The sequence below is a fragment of the Parasteatoda tepidariorum genome, chromosome 2 (assembly GCF_982258835.1).
Source record: "Parasteatoda tepidariorum strain Cologne lab strain chromosome 2, Ptep-v5.0, whole genome shotgun sequence".
Lineage (NCBI taxonomy): Eukaryota > Metazoa > Arthropoda > Arachnida > Araneae > Theridiidae > Parasteatoda > Parasteatoda tepidariorum.
Genome location: NC_141756.1, coordinates 20,809,583 through 20,835,290, shown reverse-complemented (window position 1 = coordinate 20,835,290; position 25,708 = coordinate 20,809,583). Strand labels below are relative to the sequence as shown.

Below are 25,708 nucleotides of genomic sequence, written 5' to 3'. Positions count from 1 at the left end.
ATACTGAAAATTGATTTTGGTTACCCGCACATAACTTTACAAACATAACGAGTTAAATATAAAAGAGAAATTATCTCTTTCCGTTAACTTATCCAATTTAAAAGGAGACATTATTCTGTTTTTTTTACATTGTATGTTGTTCCAATTATGTTATTCCTATTATTTTTATTAAATTATGTACTGTAGTCTGACTATGTAAGGAACTTCCTACGTCACTGAGTTTGCGGATATGGAAACAAGAAAGAGCATGTTTTAGTATAGAAAAGAGAGCTTTTAACACTTCTCTTGCCTACTTCTGTAAAAGCTTGTCTCTATTTACGCCTATTTGCAATTGTTTATCCTCGTAATCATAGTCCCCGACAGTGCTCCAGGTGACTGGTGAAAGGAGTTCTTTAAATGGGCAGATTATACATGATAATTTCAAACTGCGTCTGTTTTATTATCCCCCTATGAGAGAGGTTTGTTGACTTACAGTCATTAAGAGAGTTATTAAAAATTAAAATTTATACGACTGTAATCAAAAGTCTAACAAATGTTACAGGCAATAATTTTCTCTTTATTTAAACTGTCTATTTTTTGCTTGTTTGTTTCTTGATCTTCTTTTTAGTGTTTTCTCTATTTCTTTTCATGTTATACTTGTTTTCAAATTCATTTTTGATAAAGGTAATTGACAAAATCTTTGATTTGGTATAATAGTTTAAACCTCCATTAATAACAAAGTTATGAAAGTTAAACTAAACTAACTTTAAGTTTAAAAAGTATACTAGCTTTTTAGCAGATTATTCTAAGTTTACAATTGACTAAACTTACAGCCATATTTGTCAATGACCTTCTTACTTTTACGGATGAAAATGACATCGCGTGGGACATGTTTCTGCATTTCACATGCAAATGTCTGACGAACGAAAAAAAAAGAAAAAAGAAAAAGAAACATCTGCTGCAATATGATTGTCATTCACTAAATAAATATGTGGGGCTCACCCATTAAAATAATCTTTAGTGCTTATTCACAAAATAAATGCCTACGAAAAAAAATGACATAATGAAATTTCCCTTATAAATACTTCAGGATAAAATAGTAAGAATATGACATAATTCGAGGATACTCTTGAAAAATTGATATTAGGAAAAGGCAACTTTAAAAACCACAAATTTTAAGAGTTTCTGAACATTTCAAATTAAAAATAATGCGAACTTTGTGGATAATACAATTATCGATTTCTCAAAACATTTTAGCCCTTAAAAACAAAAATTTTAGCCCACGACTGCAAAAAAAATTTATCTCTTAAAAAAAAGTTAGAAAGTAAGTTTTCTGCAACTTAATAATTTTTTTGTAATATTTCCAAAAAAAAAGAAAGAGAAAGAATTTTCTACATTTATTTATAATGATGTCTAATGTTAAACCAAAGAAAAAAATCTTTTTTTAGATATACCTCCCAGCTGGATTAATGTAACTTTTATAAATGACTTTATGATATGGCCTAAATTCGGCCCTTGCAACTTCTACCCACATTTCAAGATCTTAGCACAAACAATTCTTTGTTATAAGAGAGACCCACAGATAGAAACACGCTCAAACTTTTTATTTATTTATTAATTAGATAACATTGGAACATTTAAATTATGACTCTCAAATATTATTAAGAAATTATTATCTCAAATATTATTAAGTAATTAATAAATATTGAATAATTACACTTATCATTAAAATTTTTACAATTAGTAACAGTTAATCAGAGTGCAATACGATTATAAAAATAATGCACTAATTCGAAATTACGTAACGTAAATTAGTCAAATATACAATCAAAATTAATTTCAAACATTGATATTTTATTTTATTTTCCCATATCAGATGGGACATAAGATAGACATAGCAAAGAAGTAATGTTTTCGGAGATAATTCTAAGTTGTAAGAGATCACAATGTAAATTTATCCTACAATTCCGCTGCTACATCATCTCCCTCCCTTCAATTACACAAAAATTATCCAATTTAGGCACTCTATAAGGGTTTCGAAATTTGAAATAATCGAAAGCTTTTCACCCTTAAAACTATGGTGCTGCCATCTATATGTGATAAATAAAACTCATAGTCATAATTGAAAATAACTTGCTGCCGTTATGCATCATTAAATTACCGTAATTTGGCAAAAAGTAGAGCAAATTGCTTGTAAAAAAGTTTAAGATTTTCTCCAAGAATGTATCAAACGTAGCCGTGATCGTATAGTGGTTAGTACATTGCGTTGTGGCCGCAATAACCCAGGTTCGAATCCTGGTCACGGCAATTTTTTTATCTTAGCGTCTTATGAAGTAATGCAAAGTTATTTTTGGATTATTCAAATAAATTTTAGATTAGTTTTCATTATTAACATGAAAATAACTATAACAAGTTCTTGGTGATAGACGGTTCATGGGTTAAAATACTTCTCCTTCTCGATGACCATGGAAGGTTTTCGTGGTTTTTGTCTCCATGTAACACAAATGCAGGTTAGTTCCACCAATAATTCCCTCGTAAAGGCTAGTTTGTCTAATTTTTTGATCCAGAAGCTCGCTTGTCTTCTGGGTTGGATTCAAAATTATAAGGGTAAGAAATTTAACATTGACACTCGTTAACTCAAAACTGGATCAGATGTTTAACGCCGGCTTTTAAATAAAATAAACATGGCTTTAGCGATGAGAATTTTAAATTAATTCAACAAAATACAATGTTATTTGTCAATTTTTTTTCTCTTATTTATTTCAGAAAGAATCTATAATTTGATGTTATGTAAATCCTGATCCTAAGAATAGTTTGTCTGATTTACATATATTGATTCGATGAATTTTTCTTTTTAATTACACTTTACACTCATAACTGTAACTTTATAAGCATAACAGATTAAAAACAAAATTGAAATGATCATTTTCCGTCAACATAATCGAATTTTGAAACCTTCATTATTCGTTCGCTTACAAAGTTGCTATTATTAATAATTTTTAACTTCAACTATAGTCTGCATATCTATATAACTCCCCCTGCACACAAAGTCCTTATCCGTGGAATCAAGAAAAAGCACATTTTAGAGACGGGAGCTTTAGATACCTCTCTCTGTACCCCTATGCTCCCAAGCCTTTTTATCACTGTAGACCAGGGGTCAGCAACCTATTGAAACAAACGGAAGAGTCAAAAACTACAATTTACAAAATGTTCGACTTTTTAAAGGGCCACTAAGACTTTTCGACTTAATATTATAGTATTTGCTTACATATATTTGATTTTAGATTTAAAATAAATAACTTTGAATACGGAATAATATTTATTCATATAAAAATACAAAAATAGATAGTTACATCAATGGGAGCATTGGCTTTGCATGCCTTTTGAAAGTTTAATTAAATCTGGCTTATAACTTTACATTTTATTATATTCATATAAGAGAACGTTTGCACACACGAATATGTCTACCCGAAGATCGTCAGCATTCCATATGCCAATTTCTTCACCTCTATGCAGTATTCTGGAAGACTATTCCATGCGCTGAATTTGAAGGCCTCAACTCACGGAATTTCTTTTAGAGTTGTCCACTTGTGCTGCTCAATCATCGGCATGCATTTCTGGAGACCTCCAACTTGCTCCTGAGTTCTGTGAACTTCCCACTCCACAAGTTGATGGTTTTCAACTTCTGCCGTAGACAGATCAACGTTTGATAATTTTACCGTGACCCACAGTGGATGTTGATTATTTGTAGTTTGGATGGTTTTGATTTGATAATTTTAGTTTAGTTGTATTTAAACATACCTTCAAAACAAAATACCGTTAAATGCTTGACATTGGTGTGACTTTTGGTGATATTTCTCAGCTGCCAGTTAAATTCTCGTCCATACACAGTCACAGAAGCACGAGAGAAATGCACCACAGTAAATAAAATAAAAATGGTTAAATATTTCTTGGGTGGTCCGATACCATTTGACCCACTTACCGATGTCGATCCGTGTCCCGGGGTTTGAGAACCACTGCTCTTGGCAAAGGTAATTGTCGAAATCTTTGATTTGGTACAATAGTTTAACCTCCCCTAATAATCCATTTATATAAGTTAAGGTAATCAATAAGTGTACTGGCATTTTTATAGATTAATCTAAGTGTGCAACAAATTTCACTTTTTTTATATTTATCAATGACCAATAGTAAAGGAGATCTATTAACTGGAAAAAATCCTTCCTTTCTGAGTGTAAATGACATCAGATGTAATTTTCTTTTCTGCAATTTTCATACAAATGGCCAAAAACAACATCTGACTCAATCTGACGAACACTCACTAAATACAATATTATCATTAAATTAATAAATATTAAGTAATTATATTTAACTACACCTTAGTTTTTTATGTAGTTTAAATTTAAATTTTTCTAATTAGTAACAGTTCATCACAGTGCTACACGATTATAAAAATAATACACTAATTTAAAATTACATAAAAAAAATTAGTCAAATGTACATTAGTTCCAAATAATGTAAAATATACACACTTTACATTGATTAATCTAAAATATACATTTCAACAAAAATTAGAATTTTTCTGTAGAGCTTTTCAAATTTTTCTCACTTTTTAAAATCAAAACAAATAAGTTTTTCAATTCAAAAATATGTATTTTATTTTTATCCATATCATGTGGGATGTAACATAGACGTCGTAACGAAGAAATGTTTTTAAAGACAATTTTAGCTACTAAATTCTAAATTATCTCAATGCAAATCTATTACTCAACTATATTACACTGTGCCCCAATCAAACAGGAATGATTAAAGCAATAATTTTAGGAGCTTTATGAAGATGATAGGTTTTAATATAATTAGAAGTTTTGATGCTCCGAACTATGGTGCTGCCATCTGTACGCGATAATCAATACTCTTCATATTAACTAAAAATTAATTGCAGCCGTTATGCATCATTAAATTACTGTAAATTGGCAAAAAGTAGAGCAAATAGCTTTAAAAAAGATTAAGTTCCTCTTTAAGAATGTTTTAAATGTAGCCGTGATCGTATAGTGGTTAGTACATTGCGTTGTGGCCGCAATAACCCAGGTTCGAATCCTGGTCACGGCATTTACTTTTTTATCATAACTTTACTAAAACATAATTATATTTGGATTAATTAGATAAATTTTGTATGGTTAACATAAAAATAAATATAATAAATTCATGATGGCTTACGGTTCATGGGTTAGAATCCCCTTACTTTCGGGCAAAAGACGAAGATTCTCGTGTTTTTCATCTCAATATAAGCCAAATGCAGATTAGTTCCATATAAAAGTCTTTTGCAAAAACTAATTTGTCTAATTGTTTAATCAAGAAGTTTTTTTGTCTTCTGTGTTGGGTTCAAAGTTACAAGTGTTATAAATTTAATATTGTTACTCATTAAACAAAAATTCGATAGGATGCTTTTGCTCGCTCTTAAATAAAATAAAACATTAACATAACTTTGGCGAAGAGGCCAGAATGTTTTGGTTATTACTATTAATATTTTACTTCAACTATAATCTGCATATTTATAAAACACCCCAACCACAAAGTCTTTATCCATGGAATCAAGAAGAAGAAAAAAGCACATTTTAGGCAGTTGAGCTTTTGATACTTCTCTCTAGAACCCAATGCTCCCCAACCTTTTTTTCACCGTTGACCAGGGGTCAGCAACCTAGAGCCAAAAGTTAACAAGCCAGCAGAAGAGCCAAAAGTTACAATTTACAAAATTTCCCAGTTTTTAACGAGCCACTTAAATTTTTCAATTTAACATTATAGTATTTGCTCATATAGTTTTGATTTTAGATTTTAAAATAAATGGTTTTAAATGCGAAATAATATTTTTTTTCATGTAAAAATACAAATATAGATAGTTGCATCAATAGGATCTGGCTTTGTTTGCCTTTTGAAAGTTTAATGATATGTGGCTTGTAACTTGTTATAAGTTTCAAGCCCTACTCAATCTATAAGGAAGTCTTGGGGATTTTTATTTATTAGTTGATTTCTAACTTTACTTTTTATTATATTCATGTAAGAGAACGCTTGCTCACACGAATATGTCTGTCCGAAAATCGTCAGCACTCCAAATGCCAACCTCTTCACCTCACTGTAATATTCTGGAATTCAATGCGCTGAATATGAAGGCCTCAACTCACCGAATTTCTTTTAGAGTTGTCCAATGCGCATGTATTTCTGGACCTCCGTCTTTGGTTTTCAACTTCTGCCGTAGACAGATCAACGTTTGATAATTTTACCGTGATCCACTGAGGGGAGAGTGGATGTTGATTATTTGTAGTTTAGATGGTTTTGATTTGATAATTTTAGTTTAATTGTATTTAAACATGCCTTCAAAACAAAATACCGTTACATGCGTGTCATTGGTGTGACTTTTGGTGACATTTCTCATCTCTCAGTTTAATTCTCATCCATAGACAGTTACAGAAACACGAGAGAAATGCACCACAGTAGATAAAATAAAAATGGTTTAATGTTCCTTGGGTGACCTTGTACCATTTGACCCACTTCCCGATGCCGATCCGTGGCCCTGGGTTTGGGGAACACAGCTCTAGGCAAAGGTAACTGTCAAAATCTTTGATTTGGTACAATAGTTTAACCTCCCTTTCTAATCCATTTATGAAAGTAAAGGTAATCAATAAGTGTACTGGCATTTTCATAGATTAATCGAAGTGTAGTACAACAAATTTCACTTATTTCCATATTTGTCAATGACCAATAGCAAAGGAGATCTATCAACTGGAAAAAACTCTTTCCTTTCTGAATGCAAATGACATTACATGTAATTTTTTTTCTGTAATTTTCATACAAATGGCCAAAAACAACATCTGACACAATCTGATGCACACTCACTAATTACAATATAATCATTAAATTAATAAATATTAAGTAATTACGTTTAACTACACTTAGTATTTGATGTAGAATAAATTAAAATTTTCTTAATTAGTAACAGTTCATCACAGTGCAACACGATTACAAAAATAATGCACTTATTTAAAATTACATAAAATAAATTAGTCAAATGTACAGTAGTTCCAAATAATGTAAAATATACACACTTTGCATTGATTGATCTAAAATATAGTTTTAATACATTTCAACAAAGATTAGAATTTTTCTGTAGAGTTTTTAAATGTTTCTCACCTTTTAAAATCAAAACAAATATGTTTTTAAATTCAAAAATAAATATTTTATTTTTACCCATATCAAGTGGGATGTAACACAGACGTCGTAACTAAGAAATGTATTTGAAGTCAACTTTAGCCACTAAATTCTAAATTATCTCAATGCAAATCTATTACTCTATTATATTACACAGTCCCCCTATCACACAAGAATGATTAAAACAATAATTTTAGGAGCTTTATGAAGTTGATAGGTTTTGATATAATTAGAAGTTTTGATGCTCCTAACTATGGTGCTGCCATCTGTACGCGATAATCAATACTCTTAATATTAACTGAAAATTAATTGCAGCCGTTATGCATCATTAAATTACTGTAAATTGGCACAAAGTAGAGCAAATTGCTTGTAAAAATGTTTAAGAATTTCCTTAAGAATACAACAAACGTAGCCGTGATCGTATAGTGGTTAGTACATTGCGTTGTGGCTGCAATAACCCAGGTTCGAATCCTGGTCACGGCATTTTCTTTTTATCATAGCTTCTTATGTACTAAAACACAATTATATTTGAATAACTAAATAAATTTTGCATTATTAACGTAAAAATAAATATAAAAAATTCATGTTGATAGACTGATCATGGGATAAAATTCCCTTGCCTTCGCGCTAAACATGGAAGGTTTTCATCTCCATGTAGCGCAAATGCAGGTTGGTTCCATCAAAACGTGATAATTTTGTCTGATTTACTTCTGCTTGTCTGATTGATTCCCTGAATTAGTTATACTTCATTCCCATTTTAATTATACTTCATAACACAACTGTCCCACTCATAGCTTTTTAAGCATAAATATAAAACTGAAATGGTCATTAACAAATATACAGTTGTTAAAAATATTACGAAATATGCACATTCTGCATTCATTGGTCTAAAATACAGTTTTAATTCATTTTAGGCAAAACTCGATTGTTTATTTTTATTTTATAGACTGGTTTGATTACAATGTGGTTCGTATTTAATATTACAATGCTGTTATTGAAATAAGAAAAAGCACATTTTAGATAGGGAAGCTTTTGATGCTTCTCTAGTCTTAATTACTTAGAGAGAGGCTTTTTAACACACCGTAATAAAGAGAATTATAAAAAATTAAAACCAATACAGCAATAATTAAGATTCAAACGAAATGTTACAGGCAATTATTGCTTCCTTATTTAACTGTCAATTATTTGCTTGCTTTATCAAGTTTTTGGTCTTCTTTTTAGTGTTTTCTTTGTTTTTACATGTTCTACTTCTTTTCAATTTCATTTTTGACAAAGTAATTCTCACAATCTTTGATTTGGTACAGTACTAAACCTCCCTTAATAACACATTTTTGAAAGTTAAAGTAAAAAATCGTCATACTGGTTCTTTTGTAGATTAATCGAAGTGTATACAACAAATTTCAATTATTTCCATATTTGTCAATGACCAAGAGCAAAGGAGATCTATGATAAGGAAAAAAAATCTTTCCTTTCTAAATTTAAATGCCATCACATGTAATTCTTTTTCTGTAGTTTTCATGCAAATGGCCAAAAACAACATCTAATACAATCTGATGCACACCCACAAAATGAATCTTTGGTGCTCATTCACTAAATAAATATTTCGCGCTTATCTATCGAGGTGCCGCAGCGGACTGACCGTTAAGACGCTGTTCCCAGCAGATTACCGAAGTCAAGCATCACAGGTTGCTGTCAGCGTGCGGGTGGGTGACCACTTGGATTAGTTTGCGTAGGGAGCGAGGGTGTGAGGTATTGGTCCTCGTTAAACTTTTTACCGTAAAGTGCTCAACTTCGAGTGCGGGTCGTCGGGCTACCGAAGCAGGGATGCCATCCCTTCTGCAGAGGAACAAAATTGTGATGGCATGTCTTCGGATCATCCTCAGGGATGCTTCCCAGACAGTCGCCAATAGCCCATTGCGCAGCTCTAGTGCAACGTAAATAAACGACAACAACTTATCTATTGAGTAAATATTTGATGCTCATTCACTCTTTAAATGTTGGTGCTCTTTCACTAAATAATTCCCCATATATCTTGATACAATTGTAAGAATGTGACAAAAATTCGTGAATGTGACAAAAACACTGATTTTATGAAAATACAAATTTGAAAAGAGTTTCTGAACATTTCAATTGTTTAGAATTGAAAAACACGTAAACGTTTCGGAGAATACAAATACAGATTTTACAAAATATTTTCATGTTTAGAAGCAAAATTTAGCTCAGGACTACAAAAGATACAACCCTTTAAAACCCTTTAAAAAAACTTTTATAGTTTCCGATAACTTAAAAATAGTAATTCGGTTGCGTAGTCCTTATAAATACGTCACCGTTGATCCTCAAACCTACTTAACATAACGAATAAAAAAAGCAAGTAATAACTAAATAACATGCAGTGAGAAAAAAAAATTATTTTTATTGATGCTTAATATTAAACCAATGAGGGAAAAAAATCATTTTTTCAAATGTCTCCCTCTACTAATTAAAATAAGAACTAATTTAAATAATCAAAATTCTATAAACGATTTTCAGAATCAGGGCAAAATTTAGACCTTGCATCTACTGCAAGAATTTTAAGAACTTAGCTCGAACAGTTTTTTGTTATAAGAGAGACCCACAGACAGAAACACGCTCTTCCGTTATATTTATTTATTTATCAGATTTCGTTGGATTATTTAAGTTAAAATTCTCAAAAAAATATTTTTATTTACTTTTTTTAAGTTTTTCCTATAGTTTAAATTAACATTTTTACAGTAAGTAACATTTAATCACAGTACAATACGATTATAGAAGTAATACAATAATTCCGAATTACATAAAATAATTTGATCTTATATACGCTGGTTCCAAACAATATGAAAAATGCCCACTTTGTATTTATTAAAATTAAATATAGTTTTAATAAATTTCAACACAATTCATAATTTTCTTAAGATTATATCGATTTTTTTTTACCTATTGAAATTAAAATTAATAAACTTTTAATTTCAAAATCAAATATTTTATTTTTTAATCCATATCAAATAGGAAGTAAGATAAACGTCGCAACGAAGTTATGTTTAAAGATAATTCAGCCAAATTAATTTTAAATGATCGCAGTGCAAATTTATTACACGATTTACTGCATATCCCTCCCTCCAATTCTACAAAAGTAATTAAAATAATATTTTTAAGAGCTTTTTGAAGACTTCGGATTTTGATATAGTCAGTAGATTTTGATGCTTTAAACCTATGATGCTATTCTCTTCGTGTGATAATCAAAACTCTTAGTAATAGGTGAAAATTACTTAGTTCCGTTATGCATTATTAAATTACCGTAATTTAGGGAAAAGTAAATATAATTTGTCTTAAAAATAAATTTAAGTTTTTCTTTAAGTATGCCATAAACGTAGCGGTAATCGTATGGTAATTTGGTGCACTCCGTTAAGACTACAATAAACGCAAGTTCGAATTCTGGGCACAGCTTTCTTTTTCTTTTTTTTTAATATCTTCTGCTCTAAAACACTCATTTTAATTTTTTTATTGGATTATTATTTAGTGGATTTATTATTATATAAATTGGAATATTTATATTATAATTCTGAAATATTATTAAATCATTACTATCTCAAATATCATTAAATATTTAACAAATATTATATAATTATACTTACCTACATTTAATTTTTGACGTAGCTTAAATTAAAATTTTCATAATTATTAACAGTTAATCACAGTGCAACACGATTATAAAAATTGTGCACGAATTCAAAATTACCTACAATAAATTAGTCAAATATGCAATAGTTCCAAATAATATGAAATATGCACATTTTGTATTTATTGATTTAATATATAGTTTTAATAAATTTCAACACAAATTAGAATTTTTCGTTAGAGTGGTTTGATTTTTCTCCCCCTTTGGAATCAAAATAAATAAGTATTTTAATTCAAAAATAAATATTTTATTTTTTTACCCATATCATGTGGGACGTGAGGTAGATATCGTAATGAACAGATGTTTAATTTTAGCAACTAAATTCTAGATGATCACTATTACTCTAATATATTACTCTATCAAATCTATTACTTTATTATATTACACAGTCCTCCAATCAAACAAGAATTATTAAAACAACAATTGTAGGCGCTTTATGAAGTTTATAGGTTTTATAATGCAATCAGAAGTTTTGATGCTATGAACTATGGTGCTGCCATCTGTACACGAAAATCAATACTTTTGATATTAACTGAAAACTAATTGCAGCCGTTATGCATCATTAAATTACCTTAATTCGGCGAAAAGTAGAGAAAATTGCTCTTTAAAAAGATTAAATTTCTCTTTAAGAATACGATTTACGTAGCCGTGATCGTATAGTGGTTAGTACATTGCGTTGTGGCCGCAATAACCCAGGTTCGAATCCTGGTCACGGCATTTTCTTTTTATCATAGTTTCTTACGTACTGTTTGTGGGGATTAAATGAATAAATTTTGCATTATTAACATAAAAATAAATTTATCAAATTCATTGGGATAGACGGTTCATGGATTCGAATCCCCTTGCCTTTGAGCCGACCGTGGAAGGTTTTCGTGGTTTTCGTCTCAATGTAACGCAAATTTAGGTTAGTTCCATCAAAAAGTCCTTCGTAATGGCTAATTTGTCTCATTGCTTGATCCAGAAGTCTCCTTGTCTTCTGTGTTGGGTTACAAATCACAAGGGAGAGAAATTTAACATTGTCACTCGTTAACTCAAAACTGGATCGGATGTTTAACGCCGGTTTTTAAATAGCATAAAATATTTAAAAAATACCAAAATGATTCTGGCGATGACGATTTTAATTTAGTTCAACAAAATCCTCCCTTAATAACCCATTTACGAAAGTTAAATTATACAATAAGTGTACTGGCTTTTCTGTAGATTAATCTAAGTGTGCAACAAATTTCACTTATATCGATTTTTGTCGATGACCAATAGCAACGGAGATCTATTAACTGGAAAAAATCTTTTGTTTCTGGCGAAAAATGACATCGCATGTAATTTTTTTCTGTAATTTTCATGCAAATGACCAAAAACAACATTTGATACAATCTGATGCATGCCCACAAACGAATCTTTGGTGCTCATTCACTAAATAAATATTTCTTGCTTATCGACTGACTAAATATTTGATGCTCATTCATTAAGTGATTGGCGCTTAATATATATTTGATGCTCATTCACTCTTTAAATGTTGGTGCTCTTTCACTAAATAATTCCCTATATATCTTGATACAATTGTAAGAATGTGACAAAAATTCGATGAGTGTTAAAAAACAGCTATTTTATGAAAATGCAAATTTAAAAACCACACTTTTTAGAGTTTCTGAACATTTCAAATGTTTATAATCGAAAACAATGCGAGCGTTTCGGATTTTGCAAATCATTTTAATGCTTGAAAGCAAAATTTAACTCACGACTACAAAATATGCAACCCTTTAAAAAAACATTTTAGTTTCCGATAACTTTAAAATACTAATTTGGAAGCGTAGTCCTTCTAAAAACAACCACGTTGATCCTCAAACCCAAACCTACTTAACATAACGAATGAAAAAAGCAAGTAATGACTAAATAACATGCTGTGTGAAAAAAATTTTTTTTTAATCATGCTTAATATTAAACCATAGAGAAAAAAAAATCATTTTTTCAAATGTCTCCCTCTACTAATTAAAATGAGAACTAATTTTACTAATCAAAATTCTCCAAACGATGTGTCAGAATCGGGACAAAATCTAAACCTTGCATCTACTGCAGAAATTTTAAGAACTTAGCTCGAGGAATTCTTTGTTGTAAGAGAGACCCACAGACACAAACACGCTCTTCCGTTATATTTATTTATTTATTAGATATCATATGGATTATTTAAATTAAAATTCTCAAAAAAATATTTTTATTTACTTTTATTAAGTTTTTCATATAGTTTAAATAAAAAATTTCATAATGAGTAACAGTTAATCACACTACAATACGATTATAGAAGTAATGCAATAATTCCGAATTACATAAAATAATTTGATCTTATATACACTGGTTCCAAACAATATGAAAAATGCACACTTTGTATTTATTAAAATTAAATATAGTTTTAATAAATTTCAACACAATTCATAATTTTCTTAAGATTATATCGATTTTTTTTTTACCTATTGAAATTAAAATTAATAAACTTTTAATGTCAAAATCAAATATTTTATTTTTTAATCCATATCAAATAGGAAGTAAGATAAACTTCGCAACGAAGTTATGTTTAAAGATAATTCAGCCAAATTAATTTTAAATGATCGCAGTGCAAATTTATTACACGATTTACTGCATATCCCTCCCTCCAATTCTACAAAAGTAATTAAAATAATATTTTTAAGAGCTTTTTGAAGGCTTCGGATTTTGATATAGTCAGTAGATTTTGATGCTTTAAACCTATGATGCTATTCTCTTCATGTGATAATCAAAACTCTTAGTAATAGATGAAAATTACTTAGTTCCGTTATTTAGAGAAAAGTAAATATAATTTGTTACAAACTAAAATAAATTTAAGTTTTTCTTTAAGTATGCCATAAACGTAGCGGTAATCGTATGGTAATTTGGTGCACTCCGTTAAGACTACAATAAACGCAAGTTCGAATTCTGGGCACAGCTTTCTTTTTCTTTTTTTTTTAAATATCTTCTGCTCCAAAACACGCATTTTAATTTTTTTATTGGATTATTATTTAGTGGATTTATTATTATATAAATTGGAATATTTATATTATAATTCTGAAATATTATTAAATCATTACTATCTCAAATATCATTAAATATTTAACAAATATTATGTAATTATACTTACCTACATTTAATTTTTGACGTAGCTTAAATTAAAATTTTCACAATTATTAACAGTTAATCACAGTGCAGCACGATTATAAAAATTGTGCACGAATTCAAAATTACCTACAATAAATTAGTCAAATATGCAATAGTTCCAAATAATATGAAATATGCACATTTTGTATTTATTGATTTAATATATAGTTTTAATAAATTTTAACACAAATTAGAATTTTTCGTTAGAGTGGTTTGATTTTTCTTCCCCTTTGGAATCAAAATAAATAAGTTTTTTAATTCAAAAATAAATATTTAATTTTTTCCCCCATATCATGTAGGAAGTAAGGTAGATATTATAATGAACAGATGTTTTTGAAGGTTATTTTTGCAACTAAGTTCTAGATGATCTCTATTACTCTCATATATTACTCTATCAAATCTATTACTTTATTATATTACACAGTCCTCCAATCAAACAAGAATTACTAAAACAACAATTTTAGGCGCTTTATGAAGTTTATAGGTTTTAATGCAATCAGAAGTTTTGATGCTACAAACTATGGTGCTGCCATCTGTACACGAAAATCAATACTTTTGACATTAACTGAAAACTAATTGCAGCCGTTATGCATCATTAAATTACCTTAATTCGGCGAAAAGTAGAGCAAATTGCTTTTTAAAAAGATTAAATTCCTCTTTAAGAATGCGATTTACGTAGCCGTGATCGTATAGTGGTTAGTACATTGCGTTGTGGCCGCAATAACCCAGGTTCGAATCCTGTTCACGGCATTTTCTTTTGATCATAGTTTCTTACGTACTGTTTGTGGTGATTAATTGAATAAATTTTGTATTATTGACATAAAGATAAATTTATCAAATTCATTGAGATAGACGGCTCATGGATTCGAATCCCCTTGCCTTTGAGCCGACCGTGGAAGGTTTTCGTGGTTTTCGTCTCAATGTAACGCAAATTTAGGTTAGTTCCATCAAAAAGTCCTTCGTAATGGCTAATTTGTCTCATTGCTTGATCCAGAAGTCTCCTTGTCTTCTGTGTTGGGTTACAAATCACAAGGGGAAGAAATTTAACATTGTCACTCGTTAACTCAAAACTGGATCGGATGTTTAACGCCGGTTTTTAAATAGAATAAAATATTTAAAAAATACCAAAATGATTCTGGCGATGACGATTTTAATTTAATTCAACAAAATCCTCCCTTAATAACCCATTTACGAAAGTTAAAGTAAGCAATAAGTGTACTGGCTTTTCTGTAGATTAATCTAAGTGTGCAACAAATTTCCCTTATATCGATTTTTGTCGATGACCAATAGCAACGGAGATCTATTAACTGGAAAAAATCTTTTGTTTCTGGCGAAAAATGACATCGCATGTAATTTTTTTCTGTAATTTTCATGCAAATGACCAAAAACAACATTTGATACAATCTGATGCACGCCCACAAACGAATCTTTGGTGCTCATTCACTAAATAAATATTTCTTGCTTATCGACTGAATAAATATTTGATGCTCATTCACTCTTTAAATGTTGGTGCTCTTTCACTAAATAATTCCCTATATATCTAGATACAATTGTAAGAATGTGACAAAAATTCGATGAGTGTTAAAAAACAGCTATTTTATGAAAATACAAATTTAAAAACCACACTTTTTAGAGTTTCTGAATATTTCAAATGTTTATAATCGAAAACAATGCGAGCGTTTCGGATTTTGCAAAGCATTTTAATGCTTGAAAGCAAAATTTAACTCACGACTCCAAAATATGCAACCCTTTAAAAAAAAACATTTTAGTTTCCGATAACTTTAAAATACTAATTTGGAAGCGTAGTCCTTCTAAAAACATCCACGTTGATCCTCAAACCCAAACCTACTTAACATAACGAATGAAAAAAGCAAGTAATGACTAAATAACATGCTGTGTGAAAAAAAAAAATTTTTTAATGATGCTTATTATTAAACCATTGAGGAAAAAAAAAATCATTTTTTCATGTGTCTCCCTCTACTAATTAAAATAGGAACTAATTACGAACGATGTTCAGAATCGGGGGAAATTTAGACCTTGCATCTACTGCAAAAATTTTAAGAACTTAAGTCGAACAATTTATTGTTATAACACTCTTCCCTTATATTTATTTATTTATTCGATATCATTGGATTTTTTAAATTATAATAATTCTCGAACAAATATTTTTATTTACCTTTATTAAGTCTTTTACAAAGTTTAAATTGAAATTTTTATAGTAAGTAACAGTTAATTTCAGTACAATACGATTATAAAAATAACACATTAATTCTAAAGTACATAAAATAATTTAGTCTTATATACACTAATTCCAAACAATATGAAAAATGCAAACTTTGTATTTATTAAAAGTAAATATAATTTTAATAAATTTCAACACAATTCATAATTTTCTTAAGATTATATCGATTTTTTTTACCTATTGAAATTAAAATTAATAAACTTTTAATTTCAAAATCAAATATTTTATTTTTTAATCCATATCAAATAGGAAGTAAGATAAACGTCGCAACGAAGTTACGTTTAAAGACAATTCAGCCAAATTAATTTTAAATGATCGCAGTGCAGTTAATAATAATGTATAATAATGTAATATATGTAATATAATAATAATGTATTTCAACATAATTTATAATTTTTCTTAGGATGAGATCGATATTTTTACTTATTGAAATCAAAATTAATAAACTTTTAATTTCAAAATAATTTCATTTTAATCCTTACCAGATGGGAAGTAAGATAGACGTCGCAACGAAGTTATGTTTTAAAGATAATTCTGCCATCTAAATTTTAAATGATCGCATTGAAAATTTATTACACGATTTACTGCATATTCCTCCCTCAAATTCCACAAAAGCAAGAAAAATAATACTTTTAGGTGCATTATGAAGTCTTCGGATTTTGATATAATCAGTAGTTTTTGATGCTTTAAAACTATGATGCTACTCTCTTGATGTGATAATCAAAACTCTTTGTAATAATTGAAAATTACTTGCTTACGTTATGCATCATTAAATTACCGTAATTTAGGGAAAAGTAAAGATAATTTCCTTTAAAAAAAGATTTAAGTTTTTATTTAAGTATGTAACGGTAAACGTAACGGCAATCGTCTGGTGTTTGGTGCATTACGTTATGGCCACAATAACCCAGGTTCGAATTCTGGGCATAGCGTATTTTTTTTCATAGCTTCTGTATTAAAACACGCCCTTTTATTTATTTATTACATATCATTGGAATATTTAAATTATAATTCTGAAATACTATTAAATAATTTAACAATCTCAAATATCATTAAATATTTAACAAATGTTATATAATTATACTTACCAACATTTAATTCTTGATGTAGTTTAAATTTAAATTTTCATAATTAGTAGCAGTTAATCACAGTGCAACACGATTATAAAAATAATGCACTTATTCAAAATTACATAAATGAATTAGTCAAATATACAATAGTTCCAAATAATGTGAAATATGCACACTTTGTATTTATTGATCTAAAATATAGTTTTATCACATTTCAACAAAAAGTAGAATTTTTCTTTAGTCTGGTTCTATTTTTCTAACCCTTTAATATCAAAGTAAAAAATTTTATTTTCAGAAATAAATATTTTTTTTTACCCATATCTAGTGGGAAGTAAAATAGACGTCGTGAAGAGCAAGTGTTTTTATAGATCATTTTAGCAACTAAATTCTAAATGATCGCAATAAAAATCTATTACTCTATTACAGGGGTCCCCAACCCTATGTCCGCGGGCACCATGGCACCCGTCGATCGGTCTAGGTGCGCCCGCTGCTTGTACCCAATGATAAAATATTTCAGTTTTCCATTTTCCCATAAAATGCTATGCAAATACATACATAAGTACGCTAGCTCAGTAAGGACAAAGTACTTGATAGATTTCTACATTTAACTATCTTGCAGCCAAAATCAAATATTTTTAGAACTAAGAGATCCTCTTTGGCTAGCAGATTTATCTTTCCAAACGGATATAATGGAAAAACTAAATAATTTAAACTTGGAGCTGCATGGAAATTGCAGACATGTAGCAAGAATCATAGGAGCTATAAACTCGTTCAGAGCTAAGCTAGTTTTGTGGATATCACATTTGAAAATGAAGTCTCTTGTGCATTTGCCAATCATGAAAAAAAATGATAGGGACAGTGAATTATCAACATTTGTCATAAACCTCCAATTGCTTCAAGATCAATTTGAAAAGCGCTTTCAATAATTTAATATCATCGAGCTTTAGATCACCTTTTGTGTAAATCCTTTTACCAATTAAATCAACGTAACCTTAATAACAACATACATTTCAGAATTTCTTCAAGTAAGGCAAGAAGAAGTGGAGATAGAAATTTTGGATCTTCAGAATGACATTATCCTCAAAACTATTACATCAGAAAAGAAATTCTGTATATAGTTGACAGAAATAAATTCCATTCTTAAAAAGAGCAGCATATAAAATAAAGTCGTTTTTTGGTTCATTATACTTGTGTGGATCATGGCTTTCGACAATAAATATCATAAAATCAAAATATAGATCCCGACTTACAGATGAACAACTTGACGACTGCTTGCGAGCAGGAATTTCATCACATTCTCCCAATTATGAAGCGCTGGCCAGTGAAATGTAATGCCAAAGATCACATTGACTGTATTTTATATATTTTATAAATAATTTTTATACTTCGCATGTTTTGAAAGCAATTTAGTAATAATTTATTTTACACAAGATTATTAATACTAATTTATATTCCTATGTTAAATTATTTATTAAAATTAAATTTTTTGCGCATTATATGTAGTGTGTATTATTACCTATGTCTATTAACTATAAATTTATCTTGAAAAAATAAATGGTACCCGCCATTCGACCGGTATTCTGGCATTTGCTCTTAGGTACAAAAAGGTTGGGGAACCCTGCTCTGTGTTCTATTATATTGCACCGTCCTTCAATCCAACAAGAAACATTAAAATAATTTTAAACGATTTATGAAGTTTATAGGTTTTACTACAATCAGAAGTTTTGATGCGCTTAAACTATGGTGCTGCCATCTGTGCGCAATAACCAAAACTTTTAATATCAACTGAAAATTTATTGCTGTCGTTATGCATCATTAAATTACCTTAATTTGGGAAAAAGTAGAGCAAATTTCTTTTAAAAAGGATTAAGTTTTTCGTTAAGACGCTGATAAATGTAGCCGTGATCGTATAGTGGTTAGTACATTGCGTTGTGGCCGCAATAACCCAGGTTCGAATCCTGGTCACGGCATTTTCTTTTTTTATCATAACTTTACTAAAACATAATTATATATAGATTAATTAAATAAATTTTTTATTATTATTACAAAAATAAATATGACAAATTCATGATGGTTGACGGTTCATTTGTTAGATACCCCTAACTTTCGTGCTAAGGACGAAGATTTTCGTTCCAAATGCAGATTAGTTCCATCTAAAAGTCTTTTGTAAAAACTAATTTGTCTCATTGCTTAATCCAGAAGTTTCCTTATCTTCTGTGTTGGGTCCAAAATTACAAGTGTAAGAAAGTTAACATTGTTAATAACGTTAACTCAAAACTGGATAAGATGTTTAACGTCCGCTTTTAAATAAAATAAAACATTTAAAAAATATTAACATAACTTTGGCGAAGAGGATTTTAAATTAATTAAAAAAGTTCATTGTTATAATTCAGTTTTTTTTCTTATTTATTTTAGAAAGAATCTATGAATTGGTGTGATGCAAATCCTGTTCCTAAGAATAGTTTGTCTGATTTACATATATTGATTCCCCTGAATTTCCTCATTTTAATTATACTTCATAACATAACTGTCCCACTCGTAACTTTATAAACATAAAGGGTTAAATATATAACTGAAATGATCATTTTCCGTAACGTATAACAAATGTGCAGTAGTTACAAACATTATGAAATATGCATATTTTGTATTTATTGATCTAAAATATAATTTTATTTAATTAAAATAGAAACTATATATTTTTTTCTTGACTAGTTTGATATTTCTGACTTTTTAAAATCAAAATGGGGGCTGTTTAATGCCGGTTATAAAACAAAATAAATTGCTTAAAATTACTAACATGGCTTTTTATCCAAGAGTGTAGTTACGATGAAGATTTTCAGTTGATTCATCAAATTCATTGTAATAGTTCAATTTTTTTTATTATTATTATTACCATCATTTATATATTTTAGAAAGAATCTAGGAATTGATGTGATGCAAATTCTGATTCTAAGAGTTGGCTTGATTTCTATAGATTGATTCCTGGAATTTTCTTATTTTAATTACATGTTATAACATAATTGTCCCACTCGTAACTTTATAAACGCAAAGGGTTGACTATAAAACTATAAAAGTTTTGACTATAAAAGTATTGACTATAAAAGTGATCATTTTCTGATAACGATATCAAATTTCAAAGGTCACATTATTCGTTAACTTACTACCTTCTTCTTCTTCAGCACGACTTACAGGTCATGGCTGCCTTAACCACACGTAGCCTCCAACGCCTCCTGGTGGTCCATGGTGACTTTTTTCCAGTTGTTTATCTTTAATACGTTTAGATCTTTAGCAGTGTCATCTAGCCATCTAGTTGGAGGTCTTCCTCCAACCTGAGATCCCGAAGGATTTTTAAAGGTGGCGATTCGGACTGCATTATTTTATGGACCTCTCCAGATATGGCCAAGCCTTCTTAATCTATTGCTTCGGATGACCTGCACTATCTGTGGCTGTACTGGGCCAAAAATATGTCTAAGGATTTTCTTTCGAAAACACCAAACGTACGCTGGGTGTCTGCATTTAGTGTCCTTGTTTCACTTGCATAGAGCAAGCAATTCAGGTAGAATAAGAGTCTTATAAATTTTAATTTTAGTTTTTCGACTGATTAGGCTTGATCTTAATTGCTTTCTTAGTCCAAAGAAACACTTGTTTGCCATTTTAGTTCTGTTGTCTACTTCTGTTTTTAACTTTTCTGTCTACTTCTGTTTGTAACTTACTATCTAGTTCGCTTATAATATTACAATGTTACTATGGAAATAAGAAAAAGCACATTTTAGGGAGGGGAGCTTTTGATACTTCTCTAGTATTTACTCCATACCTCTGCTTAAAATACTATTTCCAACCACGCTTAATATACTAGTTCTGCTTAAAATACTAAATCATAGTTGCATCCACGGTCGTAAACAGTGCACAAGATCAGTGTTCCCTAACCCCAGGTCCGTGGATCAAATTGAACCGGGCTGCCCATTTCATTGAAACTGAATTTAAATTCCTAGGTTTATACCCCAAATTAAAAATATCTGTATTCCATTTAAAATATTATTTATTTAAAAAAAGGGGCCACCGAAGTTAGTGACATAACTTTTTTAATGTATTATTGTCTCCGATTACCCCCAGATGAAAACGTCTCATTGCAACGAAACAAGCTCAGGGTTCTCATTGATTTAACGTTCTAGTAAGTTAAAATGTTAATCATGCTATCATGGGGTTCCTTTTGATTGATGAAGAGTGACATAGTCAAAATCTCCTTTCCCCAAACTGTAATTAAAAAAATTATAAAAAATTAAAACCTATATACATCAATAAGTAAGAGTCAAACGAAATCTTACAGGCAATAATTGCCTCCTTGTTTAATTGTCTATTATTTGCTTTCTCTTTTTCATTTATTTATTTACTTTTGTCTTCTTTTTAGTGTTTTCTTTGTTTTTGCATGTTGTACTTCCTTTCAATTCCATTTCAGACAAAAGAAATTGTCAAAATCTTTGATTTGGTACAATATTTTAAACCTCTCTTAATAACCAATTTTCGAAAGTTCAAGTAAGCAATCATACAGGTGCTTTATAGTTGATTAATCTAAGTGTACAACGGATTCAACTCACTTCCATGTCTATAAATGACAGCACCGGAGATTTTTCAACTAGAAAAATCTTGCTTTTCTGGATGTAAATGATGTCATGTGAGATTTTTTTCCTGCAATTTACGCGCAAACAGCTGATAGACAGAAACAACATCTGGTGCAATCTGGTGCTCACCCACTAAATAAACCTTTGGTGCTTATTCATTAAATTAATATTTGGCGCTCATCATTTAAATAAATATTTGGAGCTCATTCACAAAATAAATCTTTGGTGCTTATTTCATTTTTTAAAGGTTAGTACTCATTCACTAAAAAAATATTTGGTGCTCATTCACTAAATAATTATTTGATCCTTCCACTGAAAAAATGCTTACTAAAAACTCCACTAAAAAAATGACATCAATGAAAGAATAAAGATTCCGCTAGTTTAAGTGTACTAATTCGATAACGTAAACTTTATAAAGTCACATACGTAATTTGAGTCGAGCTTATCTAACATCGAGCTTACCAAATTTAAAGAACAAATAAATAAAAAGACGAGAATTCCGCTTCTGATTAAACAGAGCTGTAGGATAGAAAATACAGCATTAGTGTTATCTCTTGAATATTTGAGGGGGGGGGGGGAGAAAAGAATTGACTGCAGTTTAATTGTCTGAATTCATTTATGAAATCATTCATTTATGAATTCCTTTATGAAATCCTTAATGGAAGAATTCAATGTTTAAATGCCCCTCCCGTATGAACTAATTAAACTTTTACCAATCATTCGCTGAATAAAGGCTAAATTTTGCCCTTGCAATGGCTGCTTAAATTTCAAGACCTTAGCGCAAACAATTCTGGAATTATAAGAGACACACAAACAAATACATGCTCTTTTAATTTCTATAGATATAATGATTCTCAAAAAAAAAAATTATTTACCAACATTAAGTTTTTTATGTAATTTAAAGAAAAATGTTCATAATGCGCAACAGTTTACAGCAGTACGAGGGTTGCTATTTATATTTCTGGCCTTGGCAACAGTAAGTGTTGCTAGGCGACCGCAGACGATTTTAATCGAAAGCTTGATATTTTTAAACATAAATTCAGCAGACGATTTACCATTATAGCTTCATTTGTGTTGTTGACAGTAAATTGAAAAGCTCCTCTCTTTCAAAAAATGGAATTGAATCGTGAAAATTTTAGTGCCATTATTTTTCGTAACTTTCGACGTAGATTGTCAAGACAAGAGTGCTTCGATGAACTTAATTCTTTATTCAGCGATAAAGCGCCATCCTGCAGCACTGTAAAAAATTGGTATAGCGAATTTAATCGTGGTCGATGTTCGATCCAGGACGAATCCCGTGCAGGTCATCCAAAATCCGTTGTTGTGCCAGAAAAGATCGATGCTGTGCGTGAACTGATAAAGCAAGATCGTCATGTGACATACCGTGAGATAGAGGCGTCTTTGGACATTAGTATGACTAGCATCAATAAAATATTGCATGAACATTTGAGCGTTAAAAAAAATTGTTCGCGTTGGATCCCGCATAATCTGACAAACGCTCGAAAAAGGCTCGTGTCGATTGGTGCAAGGAAATGTTGGAAAAATACGTTCAAGGTATATAAAAGGCTGTGTATAACATCTACACAGGTGACGAATCATGGATCTATGCATATGAGCCGGAAACAAAACAGCAATCAACTGTATGGGTCTTCCAAGACGAGGCAAAATCAACAAAAGTTGTTCGAGGAAGAAGCACATCGAAACAAATGATTGCCTGTTTCTTCGGCATTAACGGTCATGTAGCAACAGTGGCGTTTGAGCAACGCAGGACGGTCAATTCTGAATAGTACACGACCATTTGTTTGCCAGAAGTCATCGGAGAAATTCGAAAAAAGCAGAACAGGCGAATCATTCTTCATCATGACAATGCGAGCTCTCACACATCGACTCAAACAAAGGCATTTCTGACGGAGCGAAAGATCGAACTGATGGGTCATCCACCGTACAGCCCTGATTTGGCACCCAATGACTTCTTCTTATTCCCACACATCAAAAATAAATTACGTGGACAACGATTTTCGACCCCCGAAGAAGCGGTTGATGCATTCAAAACGCATGTTTTGGAGTTACCTCAATCGGACTGGAAAAAGTGCTTTGAAAATTGGTTCAAACGCATGCAAAAGTGTATTGATCATCATGGAGAATATTTTAAAAAGCAATAAAACCAATTTCGATCCTACATGTTTGTTTTTTCATTATTAGGACAGAAATATAAATAGCAACCCTCGTAATACGCAATTCTAAAAATAATACACAAAGTCGAAATTGCATAAAATATATTGGTCAAATATACACTAGTTCGAAATTATATAAAATATACACATTTTGTAATTATTGAGCATATTGAAAACAGAGTTTTCATAAATTTCAATAGGTTTTCGAATTTTTCTCTAGATTGGTTCAAATTTCGTTACCTATTAAAATCAAAATAAATAAATTTTTAACTTCAAAAGTTTTACTCCTATTAGGTGGGAAGTAAGATAGACGTTGCAAAGAAGTAATGTTTTTAAAGATAATTCTACTATATAAATTCTAAATGCGAGTTTCTGACTCGATTATGCTGCATCTCCCTCCCAAAAATCCCACAAAAAATTTTAAAATAATTATTTTAAGCGCTTTGCAAAGGTTTTGGAATTTGAAGTTTTAGAATCAGAAGTTTTTGATGCTAAAAATAATGGCACTGCCATCTGCATGTGATTATCGAATCTCTTAGTAATTATTGAAAATACTTGCTGACGATATGCATCATTAAATTACCTTAATTTGGCAAGAAGTAGGGCAAATTTCTTTCGAAAAAGATAAAGTTTTTCTTTAAGACGCTGATAAACGTAGCCGTGATCGTATAGTGGTTAGTACATTGCGTTGTGGCCGCAATAACCCAGGTTCGAATCCTGGTCACGGCATTTTTTTTTATTTAGTTTCTTATGTTTAAAAAAACATTTATTTTTGAATTAATCATATAAAATTTGCAATTATTGACATAAAAATATAGATAAAAAATTCTTAGTGGTCAAAATCATCATCATCAGTGGATCATGGGTCAAAATACCACTGCCGGTGGGCCTTTGTGGTTTTCATGTCCATGTAACTCAAATGCATGTTAGTTGCATCAAAAAGTCCTCCACTAAAGGTAGTGCTAATGCTTCTATTAGTTTCCTTATCTTCTGGGTTGGGTTCAAAATTACAAGGCCACAGAGTAGAACATTGACAGTCGCAAACTCAAATTTGGGTCGGCTGTTCAACAACAATGTGGAAATCATATGACATTTTTGACGAATTCTTCAGATTTAAAGAGCACAGCAAGGTTTTGCAGTTTTGCTCCATACGAAAGTTAAAAAAAAACTGATATTTTGCGATAATGGTGCATCAACTTTTCAGTGAAAGTACTACATAAGTGAGTCTGGTTACAGAAGCCCTCCAGCACGGCAGCGGGTGTTTCAGATTGCTATTTTCATCTCAGGTACCAATAATAATAATAATAATAATAAACTGCTTGCAAAACAATGACAGTATTTTTTAAAGTTAATAAAATCGCAGAATGAAATAGAGATCAAGTGAAAAAGTAAAGATTTTTCTTTTCTATCTTCAACGATGAACGATTAGGAATCATCTCTTTCCCTTTTGAAATCATTTTGTATGTAGAGTGCAGAACACAGGTGCAGAAAATTAAGATTGCGGAAAAAAGCTTATTTTATGGACTCTGGTACAATTTTATTCACGAAAATATGTTCTTAAGGAGTGAAAC

General features: G+C 30.2%; 7 non-coding genes across 7 annotated transcripts; all 7 read left to right on the top strand.

Moving 5' to 3' along the window:
* Window positions 1–2,214: 2,214 nt before the first annotated feature.
* TRNAH-GUG (transfer RNA histidin (anticodon GUG)) lies at window positions 2,215–2,286 on the top strand. Its single transcript has one exon. It is a non-coding gene; the product is annotated as a tRNA-His (tRNA).
* A 2,727-nt stretch (window positions 2,287–5,013) lies between these two features.
* Window positions 5,014–5,085, top strand: TRNAH-GUG (transfer RNA histidin (anticodon GUG)). The gene has a single exon. It is a non-coding gene; the product is annotated as a tRNA-His (tRNA).
* A 2,505-nt stretch (window positions 5,086–7,590) lies between these two features.
* TRNAH-GUG (transfer RNA histidin (anticodon GUG)) lies at window positions 7,591–7,662 on the top strand. The gene has a single exon. It is a non-coding gene; the product is annotated as a tRNA-His (tRNA).
* Window positions 7,663–11,518: 3,856 nt separating this feature from the next.
* Window positions 11,519–11,590, top strand: TRNAH-GUG (transfer RNA histidin (anticodon GUG)). Its single transcript has one exon. It is a non-coding gene; the product is annotated as a tRNA-His (tRNA).
* A 3,123-nt stretch (window positions 11,591–14,713) lies between these two features.
* On the top strand, window positions 14,714–14,785 carry TRNAH-GUG (transfer RNA histidin (anticodon GUG)). Its single transcript has one exon. It is a non-coding gene; the product is annotated as a tRNA-His (tRNA).
* A 4,457-nt stretch (window positions 14,786–19,242) lies between these two features.
* On the top strand, window positions 19,243–19,314 carry TRNAH-GUG (transfer RNA histidin (anticodon GUG)). The gene has a single exon. It is a non-coding gene; the product is annotated as a tRNA-His (tRNA).
* A 5,480-nt stretch (window positions 19,315–24,794) lies between these two features.
* TRNAH-GUG (transfer RNA histidin (anticodon GUG)) lies at window positions 24,795–24,866 on the top strand. The gene has a single exon. It is a non-coding gene; the product is annotated as a tRNA-His (tRNA).
* Window positions 24,867–25,708: the final 842 nt, after the last annotated feature.